Source organism: Tamandua tetradactyla, chromosome 19 (genome assembly GCF_023851605.1).
Source record: "Tamandua tetradactyla isolate mTamTet1 chromosome 19, mTamTet1.pri, whole genome shotgun sequence".
NCBI classification, from domain to species: Eukaryota; Metazoa; Chordata; class Mammalia; order Pilosa; family Myrmecophagidae; genus Tamandua; species Tamandua tetradactyla.
The window spans coordinates 10,199,691-10,209,640 of record NC_135345.1 but is presented as its reverse complement, the minus strand read 5'-3'; the positions used below and the strand labels follow the sequence as shown (position 1 = coordinate 10,209,640).

General features: G+C 39.9%; 1 non-coding gene across 1 annotated transcript; it reads left to right on the top strand.

The window, feature by feature from the left end:
• The first annotated feature begins 969 nt into the window (after window positions 1-969).
• LOC143663798 (U6 spliceosomal RNA) lies at window positions 970-1,076 on the top strand. Its single transcript, XR_013166180.1, has one exon. It is a non-coding gene; the product is annotated as a U6 spliceosomal RNA (small nuclear RNA).
• Window positions 1,077-9,950: the final 8,874 nt, after the last annotated feature.

Here is a 9,950-nt window from a genome sequence, read left to right as displayed (position 1 = left end):
GTGGAATTGCTTCCTGGTTTATTATATCCTTCTGATTCTATCTTGGAAGCAATTAATATTGTGCTTCCGATATAGATTAATAAATATCAGTAAATGAATGAATATGAATGAAGAAATATCTGTGGCTATTCTCTAAAACATTAATAGGGCTTATCCTTGGGTATTAGGATTTCCAATAATTTTTTATTTCTTTTTTATATACTTCGTCTATATTTCATCTTGACTTTATAATTATTAGAGCATATATTTCCAATTATGAAAGTGTATTTTCATTTATTTATACATAGGCATATGTATGTACATAAATATATAAACAAAAAATATATAGAGAGAGAATGTGTACATATGTGCATGTGTATGCTTAGTTTTAAAATGTCCATCTGATTATAAGCTTCCATAAAATGTCCATCTGATTATAAGCTTTCCATAAATGGAAATATTATTTAAGAATCACATACAGAAAAACTGTAAGCACCTTAGCATGACATTCATGGCTCTTTACATAACTGCCTCAATTTTTAAGTCTTACCATTTCCATATTAATTCATCTTGGCAGTTCTCCCAAAGCCTTAACCACGGTGGAAAGCGTCTGTTTCCTGGATGACACATTGAGTTCGTACACCTCTGAGCTCTTGTTCATAGCCTACCTTCTCCTAGGTTGCCTTTCCCTGTCTTGTCTGCCTAGTGAACTCTCATTTATTCATATGTATGGGGTATCATTTAGCCATGTATAAAGTTAGTTCCTAGATATGTGCACAGCTGATTTCATCTATGGTATGTAGACTTGTTAAGGCCTAGGGCCTCATCTTGTTTAGCTGTTAATCTGCAACCCAGATATGGCAAGTAGGTGTCAAATATTTTTTGAATTGGCTAAGATGTAAATTAATTTTACAAAAGGAATATTCTAGTGGCCATCCTTCTTTATGATGAATTACTCTCACATTCATGGCTTCAAAAATAAGACTTAGGGTGCTCACTTCGGCAGCACATAAACTAAAATTGGAACGATGCAGAGAATATTAGCATGGCCCCTGCACAAGGATGACACGCAAATTTGTGAAGCGTTCCATATTTAAAAAAAAAAAAATAAGACTTGGGCAGTGCTATGGTGACTCAGAGGCAGAAAACTTGCCTGCCATGCCAGAGACCTGGGTTTGATTCCAGATGCCTGCCCATGTAATAATAATAATAATAAGACTCATTTTATTCTCTTTCACTATTTCTCTGGGTCAGCAATTCAGAAAGGACTCAGCAAAGAGTAGGTAGAACTGAAATAGTGAGTGAGAGGATGGAGCAGCTGACTGGTTATCTGTCTTTTTTTTTCATGGAGTCTCAGGACCCCTATAGGTGGTCACACTGTGTGGACTATTTGGGATTTCTTACAACATGACAGCTTTAAAGCAATCTAACTGCTTGCATGGAGTTCAGGACTCCACAGACACATGTCCCAACTAGCATAGGATGGATGCTGTATAAGCTTTAGGATCTAGCCTCTGAAAGGATGTAGGTCACCTCCGATGCTTTCTATTAGCTAAGAGCAACCCACTAAAGTCAGCCCATATTACAGGGCAGGAGCCATAGACCCCACCTCTTAATTGGGAGAGATTCTTTAGAATCACTACAGAGAGTTTAATATGCCTACCAAAGTCTTTACTTATTGTAGGCACAACCCAGATAAAAATTATGGGTATTCCAAATGCAGAATTTAGAAATAATTAATGCAGGACTATGTGTTTAGCTTAAACTGAATGCTTCCTCCTTGTAAACACATCTGCAGCCCATTCAGAGGAAAAGAGACCCAAGTAAAAAATCTGGAAGTACTAAAAATACAGCTTTGATATTGATAATTTATAAATGATATAGAAGTTGTTAATTTCTGCTTTCATCAAGTAGTTGTGATTTCAACCTAGATGCGCAGAAATCAAAGAGGTCTGTGAGTTTAAGAAGTCCCTCTCTGGATCTGGAAGATGCTACTCGGGTAGATATTTTGAGTCACAAATACACAATGTACGTTCTTAAAACAACGTGTGTGGATGGGTGGGGAATGGTTTAGAGCTTCAGGAATAGTAGTGTGTCTATGGGTTCATTTCTCCATCCTTGTACAGTGAGGGCTCAGGCAGCTAGATGGAGAGCAAGCCTGGAATGACTTCTGTGGTAAATGGGAGATCTTCCCACATGCTAGAATCCAGCCAAATATGGAGGTTCTGAAAAGCAAAGTGAACTTGAAGAATGAAGAATGAACTGGAAGTTTTTATTTTGGCTAATAGATGATGCAAAGGATAGCATAAGTCCCATCATCACATTTTTTAACATTTATGTCAACCTTTAGGTATTTACTTTTTTGGAAGGCCATGTCTTATGTATGTGAGAGTCAACAAACATTTCCTGAACTCTTATTTGTATGAGGCCCTCAACTTGACTCAAGTTGGCTGCCAAGGGCAAATGGTTTGGCTGATCAGAAAACCCCTTGCTCTTTCTAGGAGAAAGGTTGAGCATTGAGGCTGGTAGTTCAGTTGAACATCATAGTCTATGATGCTGCAATAAATGTCTAAATATTGTGTTTAATTCTTACCAGTTGCTGCCCTGGTAACTATTTAACTTAGTATTCCATCTAAATTTATTTTATTCATTTAAAAGTGGTTTATTAAATTCATAACCAAATGAGAGATTTGATTATAAATAACTGGCCTTTGGAGGGGTAAAGCAATTTTCCCAAGGTTACATAATATGAATAGTGCTTTTGGGAGTCAAACATAGGCCTGTTTATACTGGCAAATGTTTACTCTTTCCATAATAACATGGCTTGAAGAACAGAGCTTTTGGTATCTCACAGAAGAAGTCTGACACTATTCAGATGCAAAAAAAAGGATGCAAGTAGACGGATCATGTTTTCTTCCTTTCTCCCTTCTTTCTTTCCTCTCTTCCTCCTTCCCTCTTTCCCTCCTTCCCTTCTTCCCTCCTTACCTCCCTCCCTACATCGCTCTTTCCCTTCTTTCCTTCCTTCCTTCCTTTTTTAACTTAAGCAGTAGCATTGTAGAGTGCATAGAATGCCCAAATTTGAGTTCTGACTTTGATATTCATTTTCACTAAATCCATGAGTAAGTCATGCATCTCATTTTTTGAGCTTATTTCGTAATATTTAAAAGGGAAATAATTTTCTCTAATCATCCCAGGGGATTATTAAGAGGTTAAGGTAAAACATTACATAGGAAAGTAAACACTAGTGACTCCTACTATCCCTCAGTCTAAATTCTGCCACCTTTGGTCATATAAGCACCTGATTAATTTCTTTCTGTCCCATGGGCCACTTCGGTGGTTTATGGATGGAAGGGTATGGTGAGATATATCTTCTACTACATGGTTGACCTCCATGCCTACAAGCACCACCTTTTACAGAAGTGGTTTCACTTTGGGTTAAATTTGAAATTCTTTGAAATCCAAGAAGGGTGGTCTGTCATATGTGTTGTGTGCCTGTGTAACTCAGAGTGAAAATAGTTTGTTTTTCACTTGCTTCACTATGGACCCAGGGTTCTGTTCAGAGATATGAGTAGACTGAACCTGCAGAGGCAGAAAGAGAAGGAGAGAGAGAGAGAGAGAGAACTGGAAAAGTTAATCTAGCCATTCATTATTTACATATTTGTTCATTTATAAGGCAAACATTTATTGAATGCCAGAGAAGGGTGTAAAGTGCCCAGATGAAAGAAAAATAAAATTCAAGAAGAAAGATAAATGAGGTACAATCCCAGCCAGGTTACCATCCCCTGCATAATGCCAGGGCCAGAAATAAGACATGGAAAGAGGGGGTTACAAAAAAATGTTATGTCAGTGATAGGCTCTCTTGGAACTACTATGTGAAAGTTGAGGTGAGTCAGGCTGGATTTAGGTTTTTTGGGTGATAGGGATTCCAACCCAGAGTCAATAAGTAATATAAATCAAAGCATACCCTTTGGCACTCATCTAATACAAAAAAATAGTAATATTAGACATTATGTGAAAATGAAAGGAATAAGCTGCACAAGTAGTAGAGACAAGGGATACAAAGCAGGGCACTGAACTTAGCCTTTAATAGACTTATGCTCTGATACCAGTGGGTTGGGAGTGGATTGGTCGACCTGAAGATCTAGGGACAGACACATACACAATTCTGTGGAAACAGAACAGGAAGTGATATTTGCTCTAGGTTTTGACAGCTCTGGCAAAAGCTTATGATTGCAATTGTGTGATAGAGGTCATACATACAAGTTTTCCTGATATGGAGGGAGGGACGTGGAATCTCAAGCAAGTGGTACACAAACCATGGAGAAGAAGCAATTAAATTTAGGTAACCCTGTCTTTGGATATTCTTCAGCACTTGTCTGTTTTGTGAAAATCTGGGTTCCAAACCACAGCAAAAGCAAAGAGCCATGGACAAAGGGAATGTCTTCCTGTCCTGTTCCAGAAGTTTGGTGGCAATGACAATGCTCTCCTTCAAGGCATAAAAGCGTCTTGAGGAAAAGCGTCAGGAATGGGGACAATTACAACATTTACTGGTGAAAGATAGATGGGAGAGATAAGTGCCTTCAACTGGAAATTGATTGTTCTAGTTTGCTAGCTGCTGGAATGCAATATACCAGAAACGGAATGGCTTTTAAAAAGGGGAATTTAATGAGTTGCTAGTTTACAGTTCTAAGGCTGAGAAAATGTCCCAATTACAACAAGTCTAAAGAAATGTTCAATCAAAGGCATCTAGGGAAAGATACCTCGGTTCAAGAAGGCCGATGAAGTTCAGGGTTCCTCTCTCATCTGGAAAGGCACATGGTGAACACAGTCATGGTTTCTCTCTTGGCTGGAAGGGCACATGGCAGACACGGCGTCATCTGCTAGCTTACTCTCCTGGCTTCTGGTTTCATGAAGCTCCCCGGGAGGCGTTTCCCTTCTTCATCTCCAAAGATTGCTGGCTCATGGACTCTGCTTCGTGGTGCTGCAGCATTCTCTGTTCTCTCTGAGTCTCTCTCTCCAAAATGTTTCCTCTTTTATAGAGCTTCAGAAACTAATCAAGACCCACTCAAATGGGTGGAGACATGTCATCTCCTAATCCAGTTTAACAACCATTCTAAATCACATCACCTAGGGAGATGATCTCATTACAGTTTCAAACATACAGTATTGAATAGAGATTATTCTACCTTTATGAAACAAGATTTATATTAAAACATGGCTTTTCTTAGGGGGCATACTTCCTTTCAAACCAGCACATTGATTTTAATTTTTGTTTTCTGGGAAGGGTGAGATCATAAAGGTGGGAGCACTAGGGCATAGTATGACACTCCATTTAAAATCCCAGATGTACCTAAGAACCTAAAGGCAACTGGTGGCAGGCAGGTAATGAGCCAGCATGGGGATATAGCGTCCACAATAGATCTAGTGTACCAAACTGGAGGAATCAAAATCAGTGCCTGGAAAACAGAAGAATAAAAAACTTAACTTCCATTGACAGGATAAATGGCAATAAATAAATCATTTTAAAGAAAGCATTGCTTTTTAAACTGATAGTTTTAAAAGTGCAGAGAAGGAATTGCCACTTGGTTTCAGATATGGCCTGGATGGGGTGATTTTATGGGGAAATTTTGAATTGTTCTTAATGTTTTTAGGAGACCCAGGGCTTCTCCATGTCCCTTCTCATCTTAAACACCACTGAGAGCAGGTGTCTGAGGGGGGCCAGAAAAAGACAGCCCATAATATAAGCCCTAGAGGGACATAAGCAGAAGGAGGAAAATTCTGCCCAACAGAGATAAAATAGCCAGGGATTGAGTAGATCAGCAGCGTCTCAAGAACCTGGGATGAGGAAAACTACCTGTTCTCTCAGCAGCACCCATGACATACCTGTTCCATGAGGTGCCAACTCTCATGTTGTAATACAAAGGTGTGAGGTTTGCCACTAGTATTTCTGAAATGGTGCCCCAGATTCTCTTCTCCTGACTTGCAGCCTCCAGCAAGCCATTCAACCCCGCTCAGCTTTGGGTTCATGCTCTGTCAAATCAGGACAATGTTCCCTTCCTCACAAGAATGTCACAATCAAAGAAGATAATGTGAAAAAGCATAACAAGTTGCCAGCAAGCACTAGAGTCACAAAATTGCTGGTCTTTTCTTCTCTGTTTTGTTGCCCCTTTTGCAACATTGTGCTGAATTAAAGTTGCAGACTGTGAGCAATACATTTCTGAGACTCCCCATCTGTGTTTTCCCAGGGACTTAGTGCAGGCTTCAGGCTAGTGGCACGCGATGCATTGGCCTTAGTCCTTCTCGGATGGAGCAACCCTGACATTGGGATATTACTATGCCTGGGATTCTCTGGAGCCAGAAGGATGATTGTTCTCCATACTGGATGTCATGGTTAGGGACATGTGTCAACTTGGCCAAGTTGTGGTACCTGTTTATCTGATTGGGCAAGCGCTGCCCTGTCTGTTGCAATGAGGACATTTCATAGGATTAGGTCATGATCACGTCAGCTGCATCCACAGCTGATTCCATTTGTAATCATTCAAAGGGGAGTGTCTTCTACTATTAGTGATGCTAAATCTAATCACGGGAAGCCTTTTAAGGAGGACTCAGAGGAGATAGGTCCCATTCCTGCTTCGGCTGGTGAGCCTCTCCTATGGAGTTCATCCAGACCCTCCATCCGAGTCGTCGGCTTCACAGCCTGCCCTGTGGATTTTGGACTCTGTGTTCCTGCAGTCGTGTGAGACACTTTTATAAATTTTATATTTGCAAGTGTTCCCTGTTGATTCTGTTTCTCTAGAGAACCCTAACTAATACACTGGACTAGAGCAGTTCTTTGATGCTCCATATAGAAAAATAATAATTCAAATAAATATCTTCCCATCACAATATTACCAGGGCAGTGAGATTTCATCTGTGTGTACCTGATGACCTCATTATAAACTATTTTATCTCCCCTTTTCTGTCAGTGCCCAGATAATTGGGTCTTACAATATTAAGTTGCTTGAAAAGGCAGTTTCTGTTCCTGAAGTTCAGAATTTGACTTAAAGTGAGCTGGTGCTGATAAAGTGATGTAATAGGCAGACAGTAAGCACAGAGGGCTTCCTGAAGACCTTATCTCCTACATTAACATCTTTTAAGTTAACCTTTTGAGATTCCATCTGGCTGTGAACTGTGCTTAAATACACAGTACACCGAACGCCACCCCATCTCATTACCTTGACTCAATTCCAACTTACTCTTCAAAATGCTCTGACCCAATGGACATTTGGTCTGGTCACCTTTTAGTTTCCAGCTGTCAGTTTGAAAAACAGCAGCTGCCTATCTGGTTTTCCCATCTTGTAGCATCAGCAGAACTAGCAGGGGTGCTTCCTGTTTACAGAAGACGTGCCATCACCGTCCAACTGAGTTGTCGAGTTCGCATAGCTGGCAAAGTGCCACAGATGGCTGGGGGGTGACCATGGTGTTGTGCTGCCTGAAAAGATACAGAACTGTTTTGGTCATGGATGATGGTGTTAGCACAACATTGGGAACATAATTAAAAGCACTGAAATCTATAGCTGAAAGTGGTTAAAAGGGGAAATTTTAGGTTGTTTATATGCTAACAGACAGAATCAGTTCTTTTAAAAAATCGATGGAACTGCACAACAAAACAGAGAACACTGACTATAATTAATAATAGTACAATCATAAAAATGTGTTTTTATCTATTGTAACAAATGTACCACACCAATACAAGGTGTAAATAATAGGGTGGGATATGAGAATCATGTATTTCATACATGATTGTTCTGTGATTCTACAACTTTGCAAATATAAAAAACAAATAGCTGAAACCTTGAGTTTTGAAATCACTTAGCCCCTGTGAGTCTTAGTTTCCCCACCTGATAGTGGGAAGAACAGTACATACTAGGCAGTGTTGTTGAAAGAATTTGATTCATACCACATTTGAGTTCTCAGTCAGAGCATCTGCCATCCTTCAAGGCTATTGCTCTATCAATGTATTCCATTGAGAGCAGCCATCTGAGCACTGCAGGACCTACCACGACTGATTGGACTGGGGGGGAGGCGGGACATGAATCTCACTCAGGAACAGCAGTCTATAGGCTTTCTGTGGTTTACAGAATGGTAAAAGGAGATGATTCCAGGGAGTGTAAGCAAGAGAGTGAAGAGGGTGACACAGGGAAGGGAGAAGGGCCAAAAAGGAGTGTAATTAGGAAATAACTGGTGTGGGCAACATTAAATTCTTTGGAGAACATTCCATGGATTTCCCAAGTCTGGCTTAAATATTTACCTCCACACACCCCATAGCACCCTTTATTTCTCATATCATAACGCTTGTGAACCTACATTGTAATTGTCTATTTAAATTGACCAGGCACATATTTGGCCCTTGTTAACTATTTTCAGAAACTGTATATAAAGAAAGGAAAGTGTGCTGGTTTGAAAGGATGTATGCCCCCTAGAAAAGCCATGTTTTAATTAAAATCCCATTTCATAAGGGTAGAATGATTCCTATTCAATACTGTATGTTTGAAACTGTAATCAGATCATCTCCCTGGATGATGTGATTTAGTCAAGAGTGGTTGTTAAACAGGATTAGGTGACGACATGTCTCCACCCATTTGGGTGGGTCTTGATTGGTTTATTGGAGTCCTAAAAAAGAGGAAACATTTTGGAGAATGGGAGATTCGGAGAGAGCAGAGAATGCTGCAGGACCACGAAGCAGAGAGTCCATGAGCCAGAGACCTTTGGAAATGAAGAAGGAAAATGCCTCATGGGGAGCTTCATGAAACCAGAAGCCAGGAAAGAAGAAGCTAGCAGATGATGCCGTGCTCACCATGAGTCCTTCCAGATGAGAGAGGAACTCTGACTGTGCTCACCATGTGCCCTTCCACTTAAGAGAGAAACCCTGAACTTCACTGGCCTTCTTGAACCCAGGTATCTTTCCCTGGATGCCTTAGATTGGACATTTCTATAGACTTGTTTTAACTGGGACATTTTCTCAGCCTTAGAACTGTAAACTAGCATCTGATTAAATTTTCCTTTTTAAAAGCCATTCTGTTTCTGGTATATTGCATTCTGGTAGCTAGCAAACTAGAACAGAAGGTTAGCAAAAGGGATTGGGGTATGGAAAGAAAGGAAGGGGCACCTACAGTGTACCTAGGCAAGACTTTGGGGTCATTATAGGGAACAACACAGAAACGCTTCAGGAAGCTGATAGAGCACTGATGAAGGCAGACAAATATCGTAAGGAACCACTTTCAAAGGGGAAGTTCACAGAATTATGGTGCATAATCCAAAGTGATGAAACCCAGTCAGGGGCATCAGAGAGTCATCCTGGATGACGTGAAGAAACTGTGCCCTTAGAAGATGGCACTGTGTCTGGGGAGCTGCTTATGGACCCTGGACTCCTCAAATAAAACTAATCTAATGGCCAAAGGAAAAAAAAACTTTGAAAATGTTTTACATCATTGTCTCAGTTGACATGAAAGTAAAGAATCTGTAGAAGTCAAAAGCAGAGGGGAAGTGAAAACTAGGAATACATAAGCTGACTTGCCAAGTAGGAATCTACCCAGCCCCAGGGCTGTACTGGAGTGATGAAAAGCCTTCCTTTAAGGCTTTATTTATTCACAAGGTCTTTGGATACTTCTTTCAAAAGAAACAACAACAGCAAAGAAAAAAGTTTCTTCTTTTCTTCATTGTCTTTATTGTCTTTTTATGTCTGCTTTGAAAGTGAAATTGGACTTTTCATCCTTATGGGATTTTGAGGTGGCAAAGTCGGTATTCTGATTTTTGTTCAACATTCAAAAAGTGAAAAATTTGAAAACACTTTACTTGAAAGATTCATGACTTGAAATATGTAACTCTCTGTATCTCTTGAAGAGTATTTTGTGTAAAGTTCTGTACAGCATTCTAAGATCCCTATGGTGTGTACTTTCCACCAACAATAGGGGATGTATTAAAACAATAAT